This window comes from Phocoena sinus, chromosome 5 (genome assembly GCF_008692025.1).
Source record: "Phocoena sinus isolate mPhoSin1 chromosome 5, mPhoSin1.pri, whole genome shotgun sequence".
NCBI classification, from domain to species: domain Eukaryota; kingdom Metazoa; phylum Chordata; class Mammalia; order Artiodactyla; family Phocoenidae; genus Phocoena; species Phocoena sinus.
Genome location: NC_045767.1, coordinates 75,861,038 through 75,887,447, shown reverse-complemented (window position 1 = coordinate 75,887,447; position 26,410 = coordinate 75,861,038).

The following is a 26,410-nucleotide window of genomic DNA, read 5'->3' as shown; positions in this document are numbered from 1 at the left end:
CATTTTGTCCATTCTATTTCCAAGATTTTGTATCATCTTTACTATCATTATTCTGAATTCTTTTTCAGGTATACTGCGTATTTCCTCTTCATTTGTTGGGTCTGGTGTGTTTTTATCTTGCTCCTTCATCTGCTGTGTGTTTTTCTGTCTTCCCATTTTGCTTATCTTACTGTGTTTGGGGTCTCCTTTTTTCAGGCTGCAGGTTCGTAATTCCCATTGTTTTTGGTGTCTGTCCCTAGTGGCTAAGGTTGGTTCAGTGGGTTGTGTAGGCTTCCTGGTGGAGGGGACTAGTGCCTGTGTTCTGGTGGATGAGTCTGGATCTTGTCTTTCTGGTGGGCAGGTCCACGTCTGGTGGTGTGTTTTGGGGTGTCTGTGGCCTTATTATGATTTTAGGCAGCCTCTCTGCTAATGGGTGGGGCTGTGTTCCTGTCTTGCTAGTTGTTTGGCATAGGATGTCCAGCAGTGTAGCTTGCTGGTTGTTGAGTGAAGCTGGGTGCTGGTGTTGAGATGGTGATCTCTGGGAGATTTTCGCCGTTTGATATTATGTGGAGCTGGGAGGTGTCTTGTGGACCAGTGTCCTGAAGTTGGCTCTCCCACCTCAGAGGCACAGCACTGACTCCTGACTGCAGCACCAAGAGCTTTTCATCCACATGGCTCAGAATAAAAGGGAGAAAAAGTAGAAAGAAAGAATTAGTAGAAGTAGAAAGAAAGAAAGAAAGGAGGGAGGGAGGGAGAAAGGAAGGAAGGAAGGAAGAAAAGAAAGAAGATAAAGTAAAATAAAGTAAGATAAAATATAATAAAGTTATTAAAATAAAAAAATAATTATTAAGAAAAAAAAACCGGATAGAACCCTAGGACAAATGGTGGAAGCAAAGCTATACAGACATAATCTGACACAGAAGCATACACATACACACTCACAAAAAGAGGAAAAGAGAAAAAAAATAATAAATCTTGCTCTCAAACCCCACCTCCTTAATTTGGGATGATTGGTTGTGTATTCATGTATTCCACAGATGCAGAGTACATCAAGTTGATTGTGGAGCTTTAATCCGCTGCTTCTGAGGCTGCTGGGATAGATTTCCCTTTCTCTTCTTTGTTCTCACAGCTCCCTGGGGCTTACCTTTGGATTTGGCCCCGCTTCTGCGTGTAGGTCGCTGGAGGGCATCTGTTCTTTGCTCAGACAGGACAGGGTTAAAGGAGCCGCTTATTCGGGGGCTCTGACTCACTCAGGCCGGGGGGGAGGGAGGGGCACGGAGTGCGGGGCGGGTCTGCGGCGGCAGAGGCCGCAGTGACGTTGCACCAGCCTGAGGCGCGCCGTGCGTTCTCTCCCGGGGGAGTTGTCCCTGGATCCCGCGACCCTGGCAGTGGCGGGCTGCACAGGCTCCCTGGAAGGGGGTGTGGATAGTGACCTGTGCTTGCACACAGGCTTCTTGGTGGAGGCAGCAGCAGCCTTAGCATCTCATGCCTGTCTCTGGGGTCCGCGCTTTTAGCCGCGGCTCGCGGCCGTCTCTGGACGGTCTTAATCCCCTCTCCTGGTGCACCAGGAAACAAAGAGGGAAGAAAAAGTCTCTTGCCTCTTCGGCAGGTCCCGACTTTTCCCTGGACTCCCTCCCGGCCAGCTGTGGCGCACTAGTCCCCTTTAGGATGTGTTCACGCCGCCAACCCCAGTCCTCTCCTGGCGCTCCGGCGGAAACCCGAGCCTTACCTCCCAGCCCCGCCCGCCCCGGCGGGTGAGCAGACAAGCCTCGGCCTGGTGAGTGCCAGTCGGCCCTGATCCTCTCTGTGGGAATCCCTCCGCTTTGCCCCCCGCACCCCTGTTGCTGTGCTCTCCTCCGCAGCTCCGAAGCTTTCCCCCAGTACCACCCGCAGTCTCCACCCGCGAAGGTGCTTCCTAGTGTGTGGAAACCATTACTCCTTCACGGCTCCCTCCCATTGGTGCAGGTACCGTTCCTATCTTTTTGTGTCTGTTTATTCTTTTTACTTTTGCCCTACCCAGGTACGTGGGGAGTTGCTTGCCTTTTGGGAGGTCTGAGGTCTTCAGCCAGTGTTCAGTAGGTGTTCTGTAGGAGTTGTTTCACGTGTAGATGTATTTCTGGTGTGTCTGTGGGGAGGGAGGTGATCTCCACGTCTTACTATTCCGCCATCTTGCCGGAAGCCCCCCTCTTCTGATTAACTAGGCTTTAAAATGCTTAGGCCCTGGATTCTACCTCAGCAAGTTTCTGCCTAAAACTGAATGGATTTAGGCCCTACCTGGATTCTGAATAACTAGGCTTTAAAATGCTTAGGCCCTGGATTCTACCTCAGCCAGTTTCTGATTAAAACTGAAGTACCAATTTATGTTTTAAGTGTCCAGCTGAAGCTCCCAAACTAGAGAAAAATACCTAAAAGAAATTGAGGCTTTCAGGTAAAAAAAAATCATTGTTGTTATTATTTTTAATGGTAATAATAATAATCCATGACTAACAGATGTCAAAATCTATGTGGAAAAAACTAAGCATGTCTTTCTGTCAGAGGAGTGAATTTGAAAACAAATGATCAAGAAAGTAAGGTGGCTTGTTATCTCTGTCTAGTTATTATCGTACAGCATTGGGTCATCTTTGGCAAGTACAGTGTCCCTCAGTATCTGTGGGGGATTGGTTCCAGGGGTCCCTGTGGATACCAGAATCCTCAGATGTTCAGGTCCCTTACATATAAAATGGTGTCATACAGTTAATACAGTCAGCCCTCTGATCTGTGGATTCAGTCAATCCATGAAACCCACAGATACCAAGGGCCGACAGTAGGGGTATTTGTGTGCACTTACTTCAAAGGAAAGGTCAAGTCTGAGAATAACAATTGAGATATTATTAGTTCCTATGAGACTAAGTTTGTCATGTAATCTATAATATAATAAATCGAATTTTTCTGAACTTCAAAATTAAAATGAATTACTGATAGTAAGTAATCCTAATTATTTACTAATCCCATTTGCTGAGGACTTCTTGTGTGTCAGTTAATGTGATAAATCCTCTCTTTACATTATTTAATCATTTCAGTAACTCAGTGCCATAGGGAGAACTATTATTCTATTTTATAGATGAGGAAACTGAGGCTTGTAAGAGTTAGGTAACTTGTCCAGGTAAAGTAAGGGAATGTTGACAAGCTACATGCAATAGTACCTGTTAGGGTTGCTGTTTTCCATTCTAAAAACAAACATTTATTTAGCACTTTCTATATGCCAGGGGGGTTCACATGTGTTATTATATTTAGTGTTTAAAACGATTCTCTGGAGTAAGGCATGGATATTCCCACTTTAGAGATAAGGAAACTGAGGTTCAACAAGGTCAGGTGTCTTGCTCAAGACATTATAGGTAGAAAGTGGTGAAGCTAGGATTTGAGTCCAAATCTTCTGACTTGAAATCAGAATAGAGTCTCAAAATTGTTAAAGTGGTAACACACCTGGAAATCATACTTGTTGTAGACTTCAATTAGGAATATCATGCTCTTTTTTGGGACATGGGGGCAGAATGGTATATTTAATTCCAACACAAGAACAAAGAACAATTTTAGTAGCAAAAAATAAATCTACGTGTATGATTATAAAACAAATCAACCTGTGGCAACGACCTAAATATGCTACCCAGCTCTCCCTTCAAGAGAGAGCCTGCTGCAGGAAAACAGTGAGCTGTCAGCTCTTGCACCTTTGGGGTCTGCTCTGGCCTTCACCCTGAGGCCACGTTCTCCCCAGCTAATGACTGGGCATAATGGAGGTACTAGAGCTGGGTCATTTTTGTTCAATGTGAAACTTCTCAATGGGCAGTCGTCTCTCTGAGGCGCCCACAAGTCTGGCTGAAACCTTCACAGAGGTCACTGCAGTCTGAGGCTCTTGTACCATGTCCTCCTTCCCTCCCTCTCTAGAAACACGGTCTGAGTTGCTCTTGGGCTACTCCTGCCCCCACTCCCCTTTGTCCTTCATAAACATTTCCCCCAGTAAATCTGTTATGTTTCTGTTTCCTGGAAGTCCCATTTCCTGGAGGTCCCAAACTGATGCAGAACCTAAAACATTATTGTCTGTGAAAAAATAACAATGAGCTATTGAACTAGGTATTGTTTATTAATATTTATTTGCTATTTTATCATTTGTTTTGTTAGCTGCTAATATTTGCTAGCAGATAGGTGATAATACCAACATTTTAAGAAAAAGTTAGAAAGAGATACACAGTTTAAAAATGGAGTTAATCTATTCATGAATCTGATTCTTTTGAGAGAGACTGCCATTATTTTCTGTAAGTATCTTATACCTTTTTCAAACTTGAGGGATCATAAGAGAATCACAGGTACAACTATATGGGTACTTTAATTTTGCAAGTTCAGAAATTTGATTTTCTTCCCACACATGGATGAGAGATTGATTTGTGTCAACTACATTCACACTAAACTAATTTATAAACCCAAATTCCAGCTAATTGATTTATATTTAGACACATACCAGGCCCAATCAAGTAACAGGGGGATCATTTGCACAGGTTTTTATAAAATGGTTTGTTATTATTATCATTATAATTGCAACTTTATTACTATTAATATCAACAAGGATCAGTTGACTAGAATTAGAACTCATGTAGTCTGAACTGTGTTGATGACATACTGACAAATCATTCTCCAACTTTTCATTTCCAACTTAAATTTTTACTTTTTCTTCTTTATAAAAGCAATACATATCATTGTAGAAAATTGAGAAAATACAGACAAGCCAACAGCAAAACAAAATAAGACAATAACAACAAAAATTATACGTAATCCCACTACCGAGAGATTATTCCCACTAACATTTTGGTGTATATTTTTCCACTATTACTTACAAAGCGTACATCAAAATGTTTTAAGTACTGTATGAGCTCTTTAATATTTTGCCTTTTCACTTAGCAACATAAGTTGAACATTTTACCATTACGTTAAATATTCTTCTACTACACTGTTTCCTAACTTTTTTGGGGGGTTATAAGACATTGATTCAGAGTTAGGGTCTCTTGCCCTAGAAAAGTGAACATGCATGCAAAAGTTGCATACAAATCTTAGAAGTTTCACTGCCTGAATGGAGACTGTACATTTCCTGTCCCTGCCTATCCCATTATAGACAGCTACACAGTAGTCTATCCATTTAAGTTAGTACTATCATTTGTTTAATCACATTCCTATAGATAGTTTTCCCTATCATGAACAGGGTGATTGAGATCTTTTATATTTGTTATTATGATATTCTTTCACATCACAATTCCCAGTACTGCAACTTCATAGTTACAATTTAGCTCAAAGGTTTAAGTATAAATGACCAGAGCTTATACATCTGGAAGAGTGAGGGCAGCTTTTGGAAGATTTTACCTTTGGGAGCGTTACACTAAATCCAGTGATGCTGATATTTGAATCAGTTTTTTAAATGCCACCTGTGCTGTGGTTTCTAGTGACACATGCTTTTAAGAATTCTCAAAGGTGGTAGATTTTCAACTTTGAAAGTGAGTTTGATTTTTAGAAATGGTCCCAACTTCTTTGGAACAAAGTTATTTTAACTAAATAATTAAATAAACTGAATAATAGCATTTGGGCTATTTTAAAAATTTACTATAAGCAAAAAGATTAATTTTCTTTTTTTGCTTGGGTTGGGCTCTGCCTTGTACAGACAGAGAATTAGCAAAAGAGAACAAAGAAAGCATCAATGAAATAGTGTATAATTTCCCAAGTTCACTACTTGGAATTAGAAATTCACTTATACAAATACAGATAGGTTCGTTTAAAAGAAAATCTGTGTCGTAACTGTGTTGGTTAATTTTATTTGTGAGCTTAGCTAGGTTACAGTACCAGTGTAGATGTTGCTGTGAAGGTACTTTTTAGATGAGATTAACATTAAGTTTTAACTGATTAACATTTAAATGAGATTCTTATTAAGTGAGATTAACATTTTATATCAGTAGATGTTGAATAAGAAGATGATCCTCTGTGATGGGGTGGGCCTCATCTAATCAGTCAAAGGTCTTAAAGCCAAAGATGGAGGTCCCCTAAAGAGGAAGGAATTCTGCCTTGAGACTGTAACATAGAAACCCTGCCCGAGTTTCTGGGCTTTGGACTCAAGACTACATCAACTCTTGCCAGAATTTCCTGCCTGCAGCCTGCCCTATAGATTCTGGACCTGACAGCCTCACAATTATGAGCCAGTTGTGAGCCATCTCCTTAAAATAAATCTCCCTCTATGTATCCTATTGGTTTTGTTTCTCTGGTGAACCCTGAATAATTCAATTATCAGTTGTTCCCAGATCCCTTCTGTCGTGTGGTATTTTTACTATTATCAATTGTGAGGAGAGATGCTTGCTGACTTTGTCTTAGATTTAGGACTCCATATTCCCTTTGGGTAGCTGGCCCTCTGTGGACTCCAGTTGATACATAGCAGATTTTAAAAACATTGAGAACAGTATTTGTTTAAAGAAATCAACTTTGTAAAATTGCATTGGGATCATTCACTTATTACCATTGTTTTTAATTGTGATAAAATACACGTAGCATGAAATTTACCGTCTTAACATTTTAAGTGTACAGTTCAGAAGTGTTCAGTATATTCACATTATTGTGAAACAGATCTCCAGAACGCCTTTATTCTTGCTTATCTGAAACTCTATACCCATTAAACAACTTGCCATTTCTCTCTACTCTGCAGCTCCTGAAGACCACCATTCTGCTTTCTGTCTCTATGACTCTAGATACCTCACATAAGTAGAATCATATGGTATTTGTTTTTTGTGACTAGTGTATTTCACTTGGCATAATGTCCTCAAGGTTCATCCATGTTATAGCACCTGTCAGAATTTTCTTCCTTTTTAAGGCTAAATACTATTCTATTGTATGTATATACCACATTTTAGTTATCCATTCATCCATTGATGGACATTTGGGTTGCTTCTACCTTTTGGCTATTGTGCATAATACTGCTATGGTTGTGGGTGTATAAATATTTGAGACCCTGCTCTCAATTCTTTTGAATATATACCCAGAAGTAGAATTGCTGGATCATATGGTAGTTCTATTTTTCATTTTTTAGAAAAACTACCATATTATTTTCTGTCAGGGATGAACCACTTTACATTCCCATCACTGGTGCACAAAGATTCCAGTTTCTCCACATCCTTTTCAACACTTGTTATTTTCTGTTTATTTGATAGCCATCCTAATGGGTATAAAGTGGTATGTCATTGTGGTTTTGATTTCTATTTCTCTAATGGTTAGTGAGGCTGAGCGTCTTTTCGTATGCTTATTGGCCATTTGTACATCTCCTTTGGAGAAATGTCTATTCAAATTCTTTGCCCATTTTTTAATTGGGTTGTTTGTTTTTTGTTGTTGAGTTGTAGGATTTATTTGTTTATTCTAGATAATAACCTCTTACCAGATCTATGATTTGCAGGTATTTTCTTCTGTTCCGTGGTTTGACTTTTCACTCTGTTGATTGTGTCTTTTGGCACAGATGTTTGGACTTTTGATATAGTCCTGTTTAGTTATTTTCTTCTTTTGTTGTCTGTGCTTTTGGTGTCATAGGGACCATTAACTTTTTTCTAAAATCACACCATATTTATATAAATCACACCCTATGAATAGTCTATATATCACTCCAGTCATACACATATTTTTTGCCTTCGGTAACACTCAACATTGTCCCCATCAACACACTCATAGGAATCCTAAGAAAAAGTTCATAGGACAGCAATTTGGGCTGTTTTTCTATGACCATGGCCAAGACTTGGTCATCATGATTTACTGTGGCTCTGAAGTGAGTGAAGAGGACATTTGGAAGCAATTTTCTGGTGCAACAACTAGCACCAAGTAGATATCTAGGCCATATTTATTGAGTGATTGAATGATAGTCTCATTCTTTGACATCTGAAAATATTTTCAGAATTTATTTCATGTTTCTTTTAGTTCTACCACAGTCATTCCCTCAGATGGAGCAGCTACAATTTGCGCAACTGGAAATTCAGTCCAACAGGTTGTCATTGCCTCAGAATGCTTAAAAATTGTTGTTTTGAAAGACTTATGTCATCTCTCTAAGGCAAGTTGAAGTGATAGCAAAACGTTGAGACTCAGAGAGTTTTAAGGCTGACTTCAATTTAAGGCTAACTGAATGGAAAACAAGACAGCCCGTTGTGAAAGATGAAAATTCAAAATCTTATACCCTATCACTGCTCAGTGAATGAATGGCCTTTTACTATATAAACAAAGATTGTCAGAGAAAATCATGTCAAGTGAACCAGATGTAACATGCAACTACTAGATTAAGAGCTCCTTGAAGGCAAGGGCCATATCTGTCAATCCTTGCCAACACACACATGCAGCCATGCATAGACACACGTATGTGTACACATCTCAAAGACAAATAAAACTTTGTGTCAGTTCTCTAACTTAGAGTCCCAAAGAATTTATCTGTACCTATATAATTAAATTATATACACATACTAAATATGTCTAAATATCGTTTAATGTGAATGTCCATGTTTACAAATATTTTATTGGGTTAGGAGAATTCTGGCAAATCAACAACCATGATTCAAAGAAGTATGAGAATACATTTTGATTTTGGTTGTAAGCTGACCTTTTGGGGAAAGCAGTAAGTATATTTTCTAATTATTCCTTGGCCAAAATGAAAAACTAACCGGGTTTCTTAAAAATAATTGTTGTTTGCGTCTTTCTCTTTGGAGACTCTGATTTGTTTCCTTTTGTTTTTTGATATCACCACACTGGTTTCCCCAGAGGACGTTGACGTTGACAGAGAAAGACCAAAGGAACTTTTGTGACTTCATCCAAATGTCATAACAAAAGTAAGTCTTAGCATGCTTCTGAGGGATTGACTTTCAAGCAGGAACTAGGTTGTTTTGGAAACTTAGCTAATGACATTGTTATTATTTCTCATGAGTGATTAGGTTGATAGATCAGTCCCACTTGCATTTAGTGTAATCCCTCCAGACCTGAATGGTGACCCATCAGTACAGAAGCTGTGTGGCCCTGAAGCTTGGCCAAAGCGCCCTTCTCTGTAAGAAGGATGTGGCATTTGCCTCTGAAATCTTTACATTTGGCTGTGAACCGCCCCCCCAATAATGTTTTCTTAATAAGTACACCTAAAGATTTTGAGGCATCTTTCATCCTTGGAATATTAATAGATTTTGAAAAATTTAAAGGATAAATTTGCAAAGCACAAATGACATTTGTAGAAATTCAGGCAAGGCACAAATATTACAGGTATTAGAATTCATTTGATTTGCAGTTTTTAATTGTGCCTAGCAGACAGTAGGAGTGCAATAAATATTTACTGAATGTTGAATAAATGAAGTGAATTTGGAAATAAGCAGAGAGCCCTTGTTGCATTGTAAATCATTGCAGAAGTATGTTTTTACAGATATCATTGGGACGCAATCGTATCTTCTTGACCTTCTTATGCCTTTATTGATGTGTTTTGACTGATGCTAAGAAGATGCTAGTTTAAAAGGAGACGCCTATAATTTAAAAACATGATTTTTACCATCTCCTAACACTTCACAAAGGCCAAGAGGGTAGATAAACAACTTCCTACAGCTGCTGCTACATCTGGCACACGCCTGCAGCAGAAAGTGTGTGCTGAAAAGATAAACACGTCAGGTTGTATCTACTTGCACGCCTATGCTTTTTGTGTCTGAACTTGACCCTTAGCCATTAAGTTTAAAACCAGGCTTGACATTAATGAATAAAAATTCAAAAGATGTTATGCTGAATTGAAATTACAAGCGTTCCCAAGAGGACATATTTCTCTGATGGTTTTGAGGTTAACTTTGATTTTGTAATCCTGGCTCAGCATTTTATCTTTGTTGCTTCCTTCTGGGAATCATCTCATCTTGATTTCTGCGCAGTTTCAGGTCCCTTATGATTTCCTAATTGTTCTGTCTGGGTGGGTTTACTTATATATGGCTATGTGTCAAGTGTTACTTCATTTTGTGACCTCTTGAGGATGCTTCCAGCTCTGAGATTCTGCGACACTTGAGGTATATCTAAAATTTGCAGGTGAGTTTTCAAAGAAGTCATCACACAGGATTCTGTTCTAGCTTTCAAGTGACTAATCTGTTGGTTGATTATCTTGCATACTTCTTATAAATACTGCTGATGACTCAGAGCCTTAACAAACCTATTCAGCCTGGATCCTTTCACTGAAGACTTAGGGATTAGGTATGACTTTGTAATGTTCACTCATTGTTATTTGTGATGAAGCTGGGAATGCTCTCAATGAACATTTATTGAATCAAACAGAGACCTCTCAATTCCAAGTTGATTTTCCTATCCAGGAAACCACAGCAGCTGTCAAACATAGTATTGCTGATTCTCTTATTTGCTAACTAAGCATCCAGATGCTATTATTCACATCGTTTGGATCCGTTCACATATTCCTATCTCAAATATTTTCCAGGGCTTCCCTGGTGGCGCAGTGGTTGAGAGTCCGCCTGCCAATGCAGGGGACGCAGGTTCGTGCCCCGGTCCGGGAAGATCCCACATGCCGCTGAGCGGCTGGGCCCGTGAGCCATGGCCGCTGAGCCTGCATGTCCGGAGCCTGTGCTCTGCAATGGGAAAGGCCACAACAGTGAGTGGCCTGTGTACCGCAAAAAAAAAAAAAAAAAATTTTCCATAGAACCAAGTTATGTCTTTATATAATATGCTTAAGTTTGTGAGAATTATAATTTCAATCCCCTGTCCTTGTTTATTGCCACAAATAATCATCGATATAAGTATATCGGTTTTCCTAGTATTATGTTCAACACATCTGAAACTTCTAGAAAAACATTTGAATATTCTGTTTCTTTTTGTGGTGGCAGACACAGCCTCTGTGGTGGTCATTTCTGCATTGATCCTTGACCAACAAATGCAGGTATCCAGGCATGATGTTTACACTCTGTTTTTGCCAAATTGCTGGGTGAGCACTTTACAAGATCACAGAGTGTTCTCTATCTCCTCATTAGCATTTAGAGAACCTTGGCAACAGGGATGGAGCCATAGGAGGGAAGCCGGCTGCTATTTAAATGGAGGAAAGTCGCTCTATGGCTGATAAGCAGGAGGAGTGATAAATTGCAATCGGCCTTTCAGCCTTAGGAATTCACAGTGCGGGTCCATCGTGAACCCGGTCGCATCTGATGAACTTTTACTTTTCACAACATCATCTGAGGGCAGCGATAGGGGCGAAGTAATGTCCTTGCATGGTCTGCATTGGATACCTGTCAGTTGGTTTACAGATAATCTACAGACCACAGAGTATTTTGCTGATGTACTTAAGACCAGAAACACAGCAGCAGGAAATGCTAAGTTCAGAAGGCTTCTCGGAATAAGTGTTGCCAGTCTGCAGTATTATATTTCTGCTTTAAGAAAGATCAAAATATTGTTGATAAACACTAGGTTTTAGACCTGTACAAAGCCCTGTAAATGCATGCTTGTTTTTTTTTAAACTTAGGAATACTGTACCTGTTGACATAGTAAATACTAATAAAACTCCAGGGATGAACTGGGAAGCCCCTTCATCTGGAATGGGGGGGGGCATAGATTGAGAAAAAAGGGTTGTTGACCCAGTTCGGTTTCTAGTTATGCTCCACTGGTGCACATATGTGATTTCCACATTGTCTACGTGAGAACCTTCAGGGTTGTGATGGGGGCGTAGAGCATCCCTGATGTCTAGGACAGTGCCTGATAATCACTGTTATTAAATACATATTTGTGAACAAATGAAAGGCTAGAAATATGATTTACTGAGTCACATGCCTGGCTGTTCTCACTGATGCCTATTTTGGGTTAAGTTGCTGTGATTGAGCAACAGGTATCCAGCATGACCATGAAGTTATAACATGGATGGATTACGGAATTATGCCTATGAAGTCATATCGTGGGTGGCTTTTGGAATTAGGCTCTACTTACGCACATTCCTGATGGCTACTGTGTGTTTAATGCTGGGCAGAGGACAATGAAGAATGAGAAGAATGATGCATGATCTCTGTCTTCAAAGAGTTTTTAACCTAGATGGGGAGAAAAGACTAAAAGACTTTCACAATAGCATATTCATGGGAGTCTAAACGATATAGTGCTAAATTGTTTATCCTAGGGTGTGAGAGCTTGGGGGCTATTACTCTCATCATCAGGTTTTATTCTACTTCAGACAGTTCATGGCATTAAGTAGAATTATAGAACATTAGGGTGAAATGAGACCTCTCAGGAGTTTTGATACCTTTTCGTCCAGCTCATTTTTTTTTTAGATGAGAACACCAAGAGGTTAAGTGTCTTGTCCAAGAGCACATGATTACACAGTCAGTGGCAATCTTCACTTATTTCTCTAGGATTTTGGTTCCAAAGTATGCTAGGGCCCCAGGCTCATGCCAAGAGTTGGCTTTGTTTCTAAACGAAGCCTTTGTTTTGTGATAATAAAGCCCCCATTGCGTGGGTTCTAAGGTAGATGCAACTTACCCTGAATTCTACTCCTTAGCAAATATATTAAAGTTAGTTTCCACTGTGTCTGTATTTTCTTTCTTTCTTTTTTTCTTAAAGAAAAACAGCCCCTTAGGATTATGCCCATAATCTGCACAGTGTAAGAAATGTTGGAAGTCATGCATGTCATCTGATATTTAACAGTAAACATTTCTTTAGCCCAGTGGCCCAGGCCCCTGCTCTTTCCATCCACCACCTCACTTAATCGTCATAATCACCCTGTGAGGCAGACAGGGAGGCTTAGAGAGTTTAAGGAACTCATCTAAGTTCTCAGAGATAGCATGTGCTGGGGTTACAGTGTGAACCCAAGAAGTCAGGCTCCAGAGCCTGTGGCCTGAACTGCAGCTCCACAGTACTCGTGCATTTTAAGTTCCAGACCCCTAAAAGTTGGCATGGTGGGAACCCACCACACCTCGGAGCCACTGGAGCATTCCAGCATCCATCCAGAATCTTGGCTGCACCCTCCAGCTAAACTCTCTGTGCTTCTCCTTTTCAAATGTTCACATCTTTTCAAGAAGGAGATATCAGTGCTAGGACTATCTCAGGGCACTGTTTAGCCCGTTGGGAATTTAAACATAAGAGTCATAACCCAACAGCTCTTATATTTTCAGTGACTATCCCTTCTCTTCCCTTCCCTTTCCTTCCTTCCCCTCCCCTCCCCTCCCATCTCCTCTCCTCTCCTTCCTTTCCCTTTCTTTCCTGCTTGCTTTTTTTCATCAGATTTAGTGAAAAATCTGGAAGGATTGAATTGATTGGAGAATGTTACAACAGCTATAGAATTTACAGTACCTTATAGAACTGGTGATTCGGTGAAAAGTTATTTATTTTAAGCGTTTCTCCTTTTCCTTAGCCCACTTTTAAATTTTTTTTTAAGGTAAAATAAGAATGGAGAAACAGGAAGCAACCTCGTGGTTTCAGTGTAGCTCACCCACTCACTGATCCTTCCAGGGGAGCCTCCTGTCCTGCAGAGCATTGGAATCTAGGACATCTAATCCACCCAGAGGGGGCTTCAGATTTGATTAGGCCCTTGGAATTCAGCTTAGAAAACGAGCTGTTAAAAAGTTGAGGCAAAATAGAGAGTGGTCCCCTGACTCTTCGGGTGGGTTGGTGGCCTCTCTGAGCAGGAAGTGTTCTGATGTGCTGACAATGAGGAAACAGGCCGTGTTTTTGTTTATTTTCTCATAAAGTGCTGATGAACAAATGAGGGAGTTGCATTAAGGGGCTCCGAAGGCAAGCTGTGAAGAGAGATTGGGGTTTATCAGCCTTTTAGCTTGGTTTCCTTTGGAAAGAATGCTTATGACATGGCTGGGCTCTGCAAGCCCGCCAGTCCGCCCCCTCCTCCTGGCGCCCCTCCTCCCCTCACACCCCTTGATAACTTTGAATGCCTCAAACTGATGTCAGCCCTTTTTGGCAGATGGGGAGAAGGTAGGCCTCATGGATTCCTTAATAAAAGAAGCAAGTGCATGAGAGATAAAGCCAATTTCCACACACTAAATAACCTTTTTTTGTTGTTTTATTGTGCTTGGCCTAATAGTTCTAAATTTAATTTCTGGACTCCTTTAAAGAGATACCTAGGAAATTGGTGGGGGGGGGGCGGAGTTGGAGAGGGATTCTGTTGGGAGGAACATTCATATTTTTGGGGATCTAAGATCTTACCTGCCATAAGAGTGGAAGAACGTCAGAAAAATAAGGGAAGCATTGCCTATAGCTATGAATAAATCTGTCACTTGGAAGATAAAAATTCTTAAGCAGCATACCTTAAAAGAAAAAAAAGGATGAACTTTGAATCCTTGGTGGAGCAAGGCATGAAATAAAGAAATAAGTGATCAAATAAATTTAAAATAATTAAATAACCCAGAAGCTTGCTTTGCTGCTAAACTCTGTGTCCTTACAAGTTTCATAAAGAATGATTCTAGAGCAGTCATTATCACTGCTCCTTAATTGTGGTTACATCAGCTTCAAAGGTCATTCCGTCTTCCTCTGAGGGAGAAAATAAGTCTGTTTCCCTGAGCTAGAGTTGACATCGTAGGGGTAAGGTAATGTCTGGTAAAAGAACTCACTAAAAATCAAGTTTGACCAGTGTGCTTCTGAGTCAAGGGATTTAAAATGTTTCACAGATGATAGCAGTTTTAACCAATGTGACCTCAAGTAATCCAATAAAAAATAGCAGTAAGTGGTTCAGAAATGGATTTGACCCATTCCTGAAGGTTTTTCAGGTGTTTTTTTTTTTTAATTTCTTGCAATGCATGAATACACAATGAAAATAATAATGGGGATTTGGAAGTAATTGGATTATATATTGGAAGAAGATGAAATATTTGATGTGAAACTCAATCTGCTCAGAAATTAAGACTAGCATACACTTTGCTCTTTCTTGCTGTATGTTTTAATATATGTGAGGATCCAGTATCTGACAGCTGAAGCATTTACTATCAGGTACAAAAGAGTAATGTCAACGATACTGATGGAGAGAGCTTTTTATTTCTTTCTTGAGCGGGCATGCTGATGGAATGTTACCATGGGGGAGTGAGTATATGGGAATTTAGGGAAAATGTTCTGGTTACTAACCTTTAATGAGCCTCAGTTTCCCCGCATGAGGGTGGAGGTGATGACTGTGGGCTCTGGAGCCAGACTGCTGGAGTCAAGTCCCAGCTCTGTGAGTGACCAGTGGTCAGCTCTTGAACCAGGTTACTCTCTTCTCTCTGCCTTAGTTTCCTCATCTGTAAAATGGGGGCATCATAACCTACCTCATAGGGTTGAGGGGCTTAAATGAGTTAACACGTGTAATACACTTGGAACGATGACCAAGAACAGAGTAGACACCTCATAATTACTTGCTACTGCTACTAATAAACATCACAAATATATGGATTCTTCTTTAGAATTTGCCTGGATTCAGTTTTTGTGGCTGAAAAACTAAAATACATAGGGTGATGAAACATTGTTTAAAACTAAAAGGTTCAGCACTTCCTGGATGTAAGGTACAACTGAAGAAAAAGCTGAGTTTATTATTAAATGTCATTGTGTTACTTTGAAGAGCTCCCATAATATCAGTGGTCTAGACATCCTAGGACTTTAATGTGACCTACCAAAAAAAATAATAACACATATGGCTTATAAAAATACCATACAGGAAGGCCTCAGATCAAAGATACTATTTAAATGTGAAGAATTATTTTTTTTTTCTATTACTCAGAATTTCCTACCAAAAAAGAAAAAAAATAGGATTTTAGTGAAAAATGCCCCAGCTTTTGTTTTGATATGAGCTAACTACAGAAATAAAGGAGTAGGATCAGTGTTATGAAAACTAAAATTACAATACCGTATTGTAAATATTATGAATTCGTTTGGAAAACTTCAACCTCAGCATCTTTCATCTTTTTTCCACGTTATGTTGCTTAAAAAAATTGCCTAAGATTCGTGAGGCTGCATATCAGAAGATTTTGATTTTATGATTTTGATTCTTTTTTTAAAATCTTGATCTTGGTTAACAGCAGAATGTGTTATTAGAGATCATCTAGTTCACTTTCCCTGTTTCACAGGTAGGGAAACTGAGGCCCAGAGAGAAACAGTGCTTCACTCCGCCGGGTGAGGGAGGAGCCCAGACCGGAGCCCAGACCGGAGCCCAGACCGGAGCCCAGGCGGTGCCTAGCTCTGGCTCTCCCGTCTGTACTTCCTTCTGCCTTTTGGAAAGATGAGTGTTTGCGACAGCATCCCTGCCCACCGCCCCACGTCTTCTCCAACATTCCTTCTATTTCTTGCTTTAATTTCGAGTCAGTCTGGAATCCTCAGAAGTTTCTCTGGGTCTCAGCCTCCTCATATGTAAAACCAGATGATTATCACCTGGTTTGCAGGGCTGTGGTAAGGTCTGCATGAGGTGACCTTTGGGAAATGCCTGGCAAATGATGAGCTTTCAATAAATATTGTTGTTGAAAATATTGTGGTCCTGAGAACCCATGTTTTTGAAAAATATTTATATCTTAAGACAGGCAAGAAATTGTTTAAAAATATGTTTGGGGGGAGTCTGGGCTCACCATGAACATAGCGAGGCTGTCTCTCATTCAGAACTGGTGAACATTGAGTGCTTTTAGTTTGTAGATGGGTCCTGCTGAGTAGTAGCTGAACAAAGGACAGAAGAGGACTGGACTCTAAAAGCACATCTGACTATAACCACTCATTCCTTCCTTCAAGGATAGGAGGTGTTTCTGAAGATGGAAGAATGATAACAACATAATAATGATATAGCAGCTACGCTTTAGTGGGGACTTACTATGGGATGGGCACTTGCCAAACTCTACACAGAGGTGCCCCCTCTAAATCTCACAGCCACCTTATGGGGTAAGTTCCCATTTTACGTGTGAAAAGCTGGGGCTTAGAGTTTAGTAACTTGAACAAGGTGAAGGATACAGTTAAGGCCCAATCCAGACTTTCTGATTCCAAAGCCCCAACTTTTAACCCCTGTCCAATTTAAGTCACTCTTCCAAAATTGTTGGTGGTCAAATTCATCAAATAAGTACTGAATTTTCTACTTTGCTAATGTAGATTCAGTTGATTTCCCAATACCTTGTAGTTTCCCTCTCTTCCAGTGCTGGGGCAAAGGTGCCCACGACTGGCATATTAGTTTCCTAGGGCTGCCGTAACAAATTACCACAAACTGGGTGGCTTAAAACTACAGACATTTGTCCTCTCACAGTTCTGGAGGCTAGAAGTCTGAAAGCAAGGTGTTAGGGGGCCTTGCTCCTTCTGAAGTCTGTAGGAATGAATCCTTCCTTGCCTCTGCTAGCTTCTGGTGCTTACCCGGCAATCCTTGGTGTTCCTTGGTTTATAACTGCATCACTACAATCTCTGCCTCTGGTTTCACACGGCCTGCCTCCGTGTGTGTATGTGTGTGTGAATCTCCCTCTCTTTTCTTTTATAAAGACACCAGTCATTGAATTTAGGCCCCGCCCTGATCCAGTGTGACTTCATCTTAAATAATTTCCTCTGCAAAGACCCTATGTCTAAATAAGATCACATTCTGAGGTTTTGATTGGACATGAATTTTGCGGGGACTACGATTCAACCCTCCACAGCTGTTATACCTGGAAAGAATATTACCTGCATAAGAATCCACTCCCAGAAAGGGTACATTTTTGTCTTTTCTAGGGCACTGTGGTGCGATACAGGCAAAACATAAGGTATTTTTCACTTTAAATTCCTATTATTGCTATAATCAGGTATTTTCTGTTGCAGATTGCAATGGCGCATAGTCTGGAATTCATTTCATAAGTCTTTTGAAATTTTAATGGACTGCAAACAAAATATAATTTTTCAGAAGAATTAACGCCACAGCTCCTTCTGAAGCAGACTCAGAGAGGTTGTGGCCATGAACTCTTCAAGGAGGCACCCTGAGAAATGTTCCAAGGCTCACATCTCCTTCCTTCAGAGCCCCAGGCCTTGGAAAGTGGGACCATTTGTCTCAGGAAGCCATTTATCTGTCTTCTTTGCTGGTGGGAGTGAAAAGTGACAAAACAATGTTATCAGAGGCAGTGTTCACAGTTGTGATAGGCGTCAAGGAGACTCAACTGATCCTACGTTTATTTACCAGAACTGCCAATAAGATTTGTGCCCATACAAATGTGTACAATTATGCATCATATTTATGTTGCAAATCTGGTTGAATTGGGAGGAAAAATTGGCATGTTTTTAAGCTGACTTTTTGAGCCCACTTTCATGTTTAAAGCAAATTATTTATTTGTCAATTGTGACTCCAACCTCGCTGGTCTTTTTTCCATCCCTGGAAGATGGCAAGCTCATTCCTGCCTCAAAGCCTTTATATCTGTTGCTCCCTCTTCTACAAAACTCTCTTCTTCCAAATCTTCCCAAGGCTTCCTCCTTATTGTCACTCATATTTCCCCTCAAGAGGTCTTCCCTAATCACCCCAGAATCTGTCTATGCCACCCTGTTTTATTTTCATTAGAGCATAATCCTAACCCGACTTGTAATTATTATTTTGTCTTAATTGTTCATACATTTGTCTTTCCCACCCTCTATCTAGATTCTAAACTCCCTGAGATCAGAGACCTTATTTGATTCTCTGCTGTATTCTCAGCACATAGGGTAGTGCCTGGCACATAGGAGGTGCTCAATTAGTATTTGTCACTGAGTTCCCCTGATGAAGATGTGTTCAGTCCTCATCTTAGACTAAAGGGACACCAGGAACTCCATCCAAGAGAGCTCAGTGTCCAGTCTCTCTTCCCAGGCAAGCAAGAGGCCAGGTCACTGGACACAGGCTGCTCCAGCCCAGCTGGAATCACCATGGCCACATTCAGGGAAGGGTAGGAAGGGCTTGCCAAGGGCTGCAGAGCATATCATTGGAGGTCCAAGATGGAGCAAGGCAAACCGGGCAACTCAGTTATCAACCTAAAGAGAATAGGCAAAGAGGGAAAATCCAGGTTCAAGGAAACAGGAAGGAACAAGGGAAACCAGACCAAAACAATAGGGTTCAAAGTAAAGAATGGGAGGTGGAAGCTGGAGGAAGTTCCTGAACCGTGGAATCGTAGATACAGCTGCTTATAGGATCTTTGCCCAAGTGCACAGGTGGAAAGGAAGCTATTAAGGGCAGTGACTTAGATTCACTCGCTCAGCATCAAATCAGACTTTCTGTCGGACCAGTTCTGATCTTGTGCCCAATCCTAGTTGCTGGATCTTGATCTTTTCCCCAAAACCCAGTGCCTTCCATGTAACCAGGTCCTAGATTTGAATATTAGTCTTGTTCCCAGTTATGGAGAGACGAGTTTAGCAGAGGGCAGAACTAGGTATAGAGTGACAGATCTTCTACTGTGAGTGTATTTGGCAAGCCTGGTTTCTTAGTATTAAGTGCGAGATTTGAAATGTTAAAATACTTATGAAAAATAATTAATAAAGGAAGAACTTACTTAAAGTGAGCTTTGGGAATAAACGGGGGACATGTGTTGCCACTTAGCTAGTTATCCCTATGGATAGGCACTGTTTAATCTTCAGCCAGAACAAAAATGAGGTGTTTACGAGCTGATCTATTAAAGTTTTAAGTGTGCTTCATTCACAGTGAAATCTTAAAAGTCTGAGGAGTTATCGTTGGCTGGAGTTATGTGGGGTAGAGTCCTCAAGGTGCAGCAGAAACACTGGGAGTATAGAGATGAGTTAGGCCTTGCTGTTAAGTAGCAACAAGACTTTGGGTCCCCCTCACATCATCTGTCAAACGAGCAGATTTCTAACATGCTTGATTCTCTGTTTATTTGTAATATGTATGAGATCAGAATTCTTACAGCAAAATATACATATGTTTTCAAAATATATCTACAATTAGGTTGATGTCAGTCTAAAAGTAAAAGTTCCTGGTGACATTCACATCATCTGCTTGCATCAGATACAGTGTCAAAATGCAGCTTGGTGTTTCAGATGAAGTTTCATCCTTTGAAGCCAGGACTCCGATCTGTTCATCTTGCCTCTGGGCTTCTACCGCAAGGCCATAGTGGACATCTCAGTTGTTTTACCATCTCAGCATCCATATTTTGTTCTGGTAACAGCCTTGTGATTTTCTTTCCGGACAATGTCTCTTCTACTCTTGGTCCATTTCCAGCGGAGGTTATATGAACCTAGGATTGGCCGATCAGGGCATTATGCTCCTCGGGCCATGGTGAGTGGTGCAAGGGCTGCCACATGATATTGTTAGAACCAACTGGACTCAATCCTTTTTTTTTTTTTTTTTTTTTTTAAACTGTTGGAAAACTAGTATCTGTTTTTCTGTTGTGGTTGTTGGGGACCTTGGATACAAGTCTGGAGTGGTAGGCAGCCATCGTAACACTATCAGGAAAGCCTTACTGATAATGAAGTGATCACAAAGAAAAGTAGGCTGAAATTTCATGAGATATCAAGTTCTGAAGATTCCAAATGATTTAGCAATGTGTGAAGTCAGTGACCCATGGACTTCAGTTTTGTGAACTCCTGAATTTTCATTTTTGCTAATGCCAATTTGAACTGGATGTTGTTTTTTTGCAATGAATGGAGTCTTGATATAAAGGCACTTAACCTTCCCCACTTTAACTGACTAAGCAATAAAAATGAAATCTTCTAAGTGGTAAGTCCCACAAGAGCAGGGATATTGCCTGATTTCCGGTCACCTAGCTCAGTGCCTGGCCCATAGGAGGTGCTCAACAAATATTTGTTATGATAATTATAGTGATGAGGCCTATTAACCAGTTCTATTTTTAAAATATCCCTTTTTCTTATTATGGTAGTAAATGTTTGTTATAGAAACTTTATTTAAAAGGATAGAAAGAAATAACTATCACTCATTACTTTACCCCTCAGAGATATGCATGGTTAACTTTAGCCATGGTGTATCGTATAGTTTTTCAATCATATATCAATATATTTTTCAAAATGATATTGTATTTCATATATTGCTTTGCTCACAAATTTTCCAATTAATGTATAACAGACTAATTTCCAAGCCACTACATAATGTTTTGCAGCATACTTTTAAATGGCTACATAGTATTTCATTGTATGGATGAACTAAAAGTTATTTAAGAAATCCCCAATTATGGACTTTTGCGTTACTTCCAATTTTCAATAATATAAACAAAAATATTTACAAATCACAATTACTATTTCCTTAGCGTCATTTCCTAGAGATAGAATATTTTTTGCTGTATGTAAAATAGGAGATTTTATTTTCTGAACATTTAGCAGTTTATTTCACATTCTACATGTAACCTTGTGTTACAGTCTGTAACGTCAGAGGAGGCATGCATGCACAGTTCATTGCCAGGAAAAAATGCAGTCTTACTAGTAGCTGACTGCAAACATTCTCAGAGTCCAGATTATGATGCAAACTTTTTTTTTCTTTTTTTCTTTTTTTTTTTTTTTTACTATTCTCATTGTGCCCTTTTAGCCTACCTGAGTCAGCTTTAGCCCTCTTTCCCCCTGGACATTCTCCTTTCCTCCCTTCTTCTTTTACTTATTCCTCCACCCACCCCCTGTGGTCGGAGCTGGGAAACCACTATTCCTGGGTCTCTTCTGGAAGTCAGTGAGGAATCAGAGTTGGTGGCAATGAGGTTTATATTTTTAAAAAATACTATAGGTCACTGGTACTTCCCCTTTTATGAATTCTAGGATAGTTCTTTATTTAACCATCTGTTTCTTAATGCATTTATTATGTTTTATGTTCGAAGATGCTCCTGTAGGCCTGTGGCTTCCAGAATGCCTGTTTTCCCAATAGAGAGTGGATATTTGGCTGTCCCATGAATAGCCATGTTAGCCTTTCAGAAAACCAATCACTGTGGACTTTGTCTTTTAGTTCCATGAACTGCAAAAACATTTTGGGTCCCACTGAGATGCTCACACTGACAGTTCTGCTTGATTTAATCACTTTAAAGGTCTCTTTGCTTATTCCAGACCATCAGTGTCAGTAGCATCATCAGATGTTTCTATTTCTCTAGTTCAAACCGTCATCCCCTTTCACCAGATTATTACAATAGTCTCCCAAATGGTCTTTCTGCCTCCTTCTCCTCCCTGGTCCAGTCTATCCCTGCCTTCTCACCTGGAAAATAAGCAAATAATCAACCAATCAAAAACTCATAGCTTTCATGGCTCTACTACCCATGAACCTTCAATGACTCCATATTGCTTCCTGAGTACAGCCCAAGCTTCTTGTGCTCAAGGCTTATTGTGCTAAAGGCCTTTCATGATTTGGTCCCAGCTCACCTTTCCATTATTCTGCATTACTCTCATAAATCACAAACCTTACCCATCAACCAATCTGAACTGTCTCTATGCCTTTATTCACATTCTCTTCTCCTTGAATGCCCTTCCTCACCTCTGCTTGTCAAAATCATTGAAGATACAGTCCATGTGCCCCCTTACCCCTGCCACGAAGTCATCTTCACTCCCCCGGCTAGGAAAGTCTCTCCCTTTGTGCATCAAAGACAAATTACATATAAATCTTAGAGAACTTACCTCCCCCTGTTGCCTCCTGTGGTTATTTTTGTAGATGACTTGTCTTCCTTAATGAGAGGGAAAACACTCATCTAAATATGTAACTATAGCTCCCAAAGGTTTTGGGGAAATATCAGTCAAAATATTTAAGAAGCCTATTTTTTTTTCCCCCTTACATGGTGGATCTTGTCTCCCACATTTCCTGGGCCTCTGTGTCAGCATCCATCTTGACCTAGTCCCTTGATTGTTTCTATAGCTCTGACTGTCCCTGATTTTAATCCTGAAATTTTCACAGAGTTTTCTGAAATGCACTTCAGGATTCCACTTTGTTATTCTTCTGTGTTAAGGAGGAAGGGAGGCAGGGAGTTGGTAAACACAGCCTGGAGAGCTTCCCCAAACAGGCAGCTAGATACTTTGATCATGAGTTCTGTTAAGCGTCTTCCTTTCTGCTGCCTCATGAGGATCTATTTTCCAGGTCTGTTTGGAGGAAGCAGGAGCAGCCACTCCTCCATAATCGGGGAGTCATGGGGCTGTTTAATAGGGTGTTTGTTTCTTGTAAATTTAATTACTTATAGTCAAAATTCTACAATCTAGAACAGGAGTTACTCTTTCCCTTTTACACTCAGATTGGTTTAACTGGGCAGAGGGCCTAAGCTTCTTATCCGTGCTGCCATATTGTTGTGAATCCCCTGACCGTCTTGATCTTAATATGATCATGATTTCACTTGGCACTGTCCTGTTGGAAATCCTCTCTTAAGTCACATCAATTTTTTTTTTTTTTTTTTTTGCGGTACGCGGGCCTCTCACTGTTGTGGGCTCTCCCGTTGCGGAGCACAGGCTCCGGACGCTCAGGCCCAGCAGCCATGGCTCATGGGCCCAGCCGCTCCGCGGCATGTGGGATCTTCCCGGACCGGGGCATGAACCCGTGTCCCCTGCATCGGCAGGCAGACTCTCAACCACTGCGCCACCAGGGAAGCCCCCAAGTCACATCAATTTTAAGATTGCTAAAATAAATACTCTTAAAAACGCCACACTCTATTGACACAGTAAGAGAGTTAAAGACATCCCATTTCTCCAACCTTCCACTCAACCCCCTTTTTGCTCACCAAGGCTCACAACAACAAGGTATGGTGAGTGGTTGAAAACAAACTTAATTTCCCACATGGTGTTGAATACATTTGGTTCTAGCAAGGGAAGGCTTCGCTTAAGCTGAGATCCAAGTCCTTGGCTTGCCAAGAGTCACCAGAGGCCACAGGGAGTGTGCTCAGGAGCCAGCCATAGGAGTCAGCCTCCAAATGGAAAGTTCCACAGCCCATCAGCCCTCAGCAAGGAATCTCCGTTAGCTTTTGCTATCGCTGCCCCCTGTCCTGGTCTCCTCCACACTCTCCACCACTTTCCTGAGTCCTTCATTTCTGTGCAGCATTTCTTCTGGTATGTGGCAGCTGTGTCAGTGCCTGGCACTGGGATCCTGACCTGCAGAGGAAAACACAGAACCTCTTGGTCTGAGCATCACTGCCAACTGAGCTTCAGGCCCAGGCAGAAGCTGGGACAAGTGTTTCCTAAGCACCTCCCATTTGCTGGGCACTGAGCAAATTGGGCCAAGGGCAACCACAACACAAGGTGGAGGCAAAAGGAGGGGAAAACAGCCTTCTTTCATTTAATATTTAAGGAGACCAGCCCTAAAGATGAGCCATCATCTTCACCGGGGGACGCCTTTCCGTCATTTTGAGCCAAATATGTATTGTCAGTTAAGCTCACCGATTTGCTCTCTCGTCTCTGAAAGGGCTGAGGCGAGTGTTCCATCAGAAACTTCCAGTGTCTCACTCGATTGCTTAAGGAGCTGCTGATGGTTCCCTGACTACATTCTGTCATTCACTCATTCATTCATTTTCATTTATCAGTCTCTGTGCAAGACCTTGGGCTCACCACTGTGAAGGAAACACATGAAAATAATAAATTCCTGATGCCAGCTTTCAAGGAACTTCTAGAGTAGGAGCAAAGACAACCATTATACAACCAACCATTATAGAAATACATAGAAATTAAGTATTTATTAGTGGCATATAATACAGTGGGAACCCAGAAAAGGAACAATTCATTCTACTTGGGGGATCTCTGTGGTGGTCTTGTAGAGAGGTGAAACTTAACTTGAGTCTTAGAGGATGAGTTGGACTTTGGTAGATGAAGAATAGAGAAGGGCAATCTAGGTTGAAGAAATGAAATGAGCATGATACTGAGGCTTGAAAATGCAACATATTCAGCTAACAGTCAGTTGAGCTTGGAATATGGGGCAGATGGATAGAGTTAAGGTATTGAGGTAGGAAAAGAAGGCTGGTGTTGAACTTTGGAAGGTGTTGAATACTATACCAAGGACATCTGAACTTTTATTCTGCAGGTAAGAGAGAGCCGTTAAAGTTTTCTGAGGAGGACAGCGACCTGAACTAAGTTGTGTTTTACAAACACTGTCCTGGCAGCAATGTAAAGGATGAGTCAAGGGAAGAAGTCGAGGGCAGAGAAACCAGGTAAGGAGCTTATCCAAACAAGAGATAAGGAAAGCCTAAACCAGGACAACAAAAGGGACTCAAGACTATTTTATTAACCTAATCTACTCAATTCTTCCCTTTAGTTTAAAAAAGGTTGATTGCCAGAAACACTTGCAGAATGAGGGTCATAATATAATTTTTTAAAAAGCAGACAGAAAGAGGAAGGACCTTTCTAAATTCTGTGTTAGACTGTTACTATCCAGAAGCATTTATTGAACCCCTAGAGTTTGCCGGTCTGCCTGGAGGATACATGGAAGGAAAAAGACTTAAAAAGCCACAATTCATTTTGAAGAACCAGACATAGAATCATAGGCGAATAACCAAGGATATAAAACACTACATGCAATTAAGGTTTAGATAATAAAATGCACCAGGAGCGTGGTTTTCCTGCATCGTTTTTTGTTTTTTTTTTTGCGATACGCGGGCTTCTCACTGTTGTGGCCTCTCCCGTTGCGGAGCACAGGCTCCGGATGCGCAAGCTCAGCGGCCATGGCTCACGGGCCCAGCCAGTCCGCGGCATGTGGGATCTTCCCGGACCGGGGCACGAACCCGTGTCGCCTGCATCGGCAGGCGGACTCTCAACCACTGCGCCACCAGGGAAGCCCTGCATCTATTTTTTATAAGAAGAATTCTGTTAACTTTATTCATCCTGACGGCATCAACAACTCATGGCGGGAAGCCAGAGGCAGGAGAGGAGTTCGGATATTTTCTGGGGTCCTTGATTGGAAGATGAGAGTTTGCCATATCTAAAGCCTTAAGCCTTTGTTTGTTGTTATAAAAAATTGAATATGGACACTCTTTAGTAATATATAATCTATTCGGTTAAATTCAACTAACTTTCACGATGTAGCTATTATGTATAAGCCACTGTTCAAGAGGACAAAGATGAACAAGGAATGATCTTGTCTTTGCCAACACATGGGAGAGCCGAGGTGTGTTCTCCCACAACTGTATTTGATTCAAACAAACCCTTCTCATTGACATACTGCTGATGAGATAAAGACCGTGAGTGAGGGTCAAATGACATAATGTAGTGGGTTGTTTTCTTTGCCTTCTTTTTTCTTACGTTGTGAGAGAATTGGCTGAATTTTTTCCTAATCACTCTGTAAAGTTGATTTAGTCACCGTTTATTTTCCTCATCTGAAATATAAGAGTCATAATTACAAATGTGAAAGTACTGAGTTCTGGGCTTTGGGTACTTCATTTTCTTTCCTTTCCCTGTTGGATCTGATTCCTCACCATCGGAACTTCACCTCTTTGTTAGATGAATTTATTATTTCTTCCATGGTCATTTCTTTTTCCCTTTTTCTTCCTTCAGTTCCTCTTTCTCCTCCCCTCGGATGCTGTCTTTTCCTCTCTTCGCCCTCATTTGACTAGCTGCTTACCTTTTCCCCTGCTTCTTG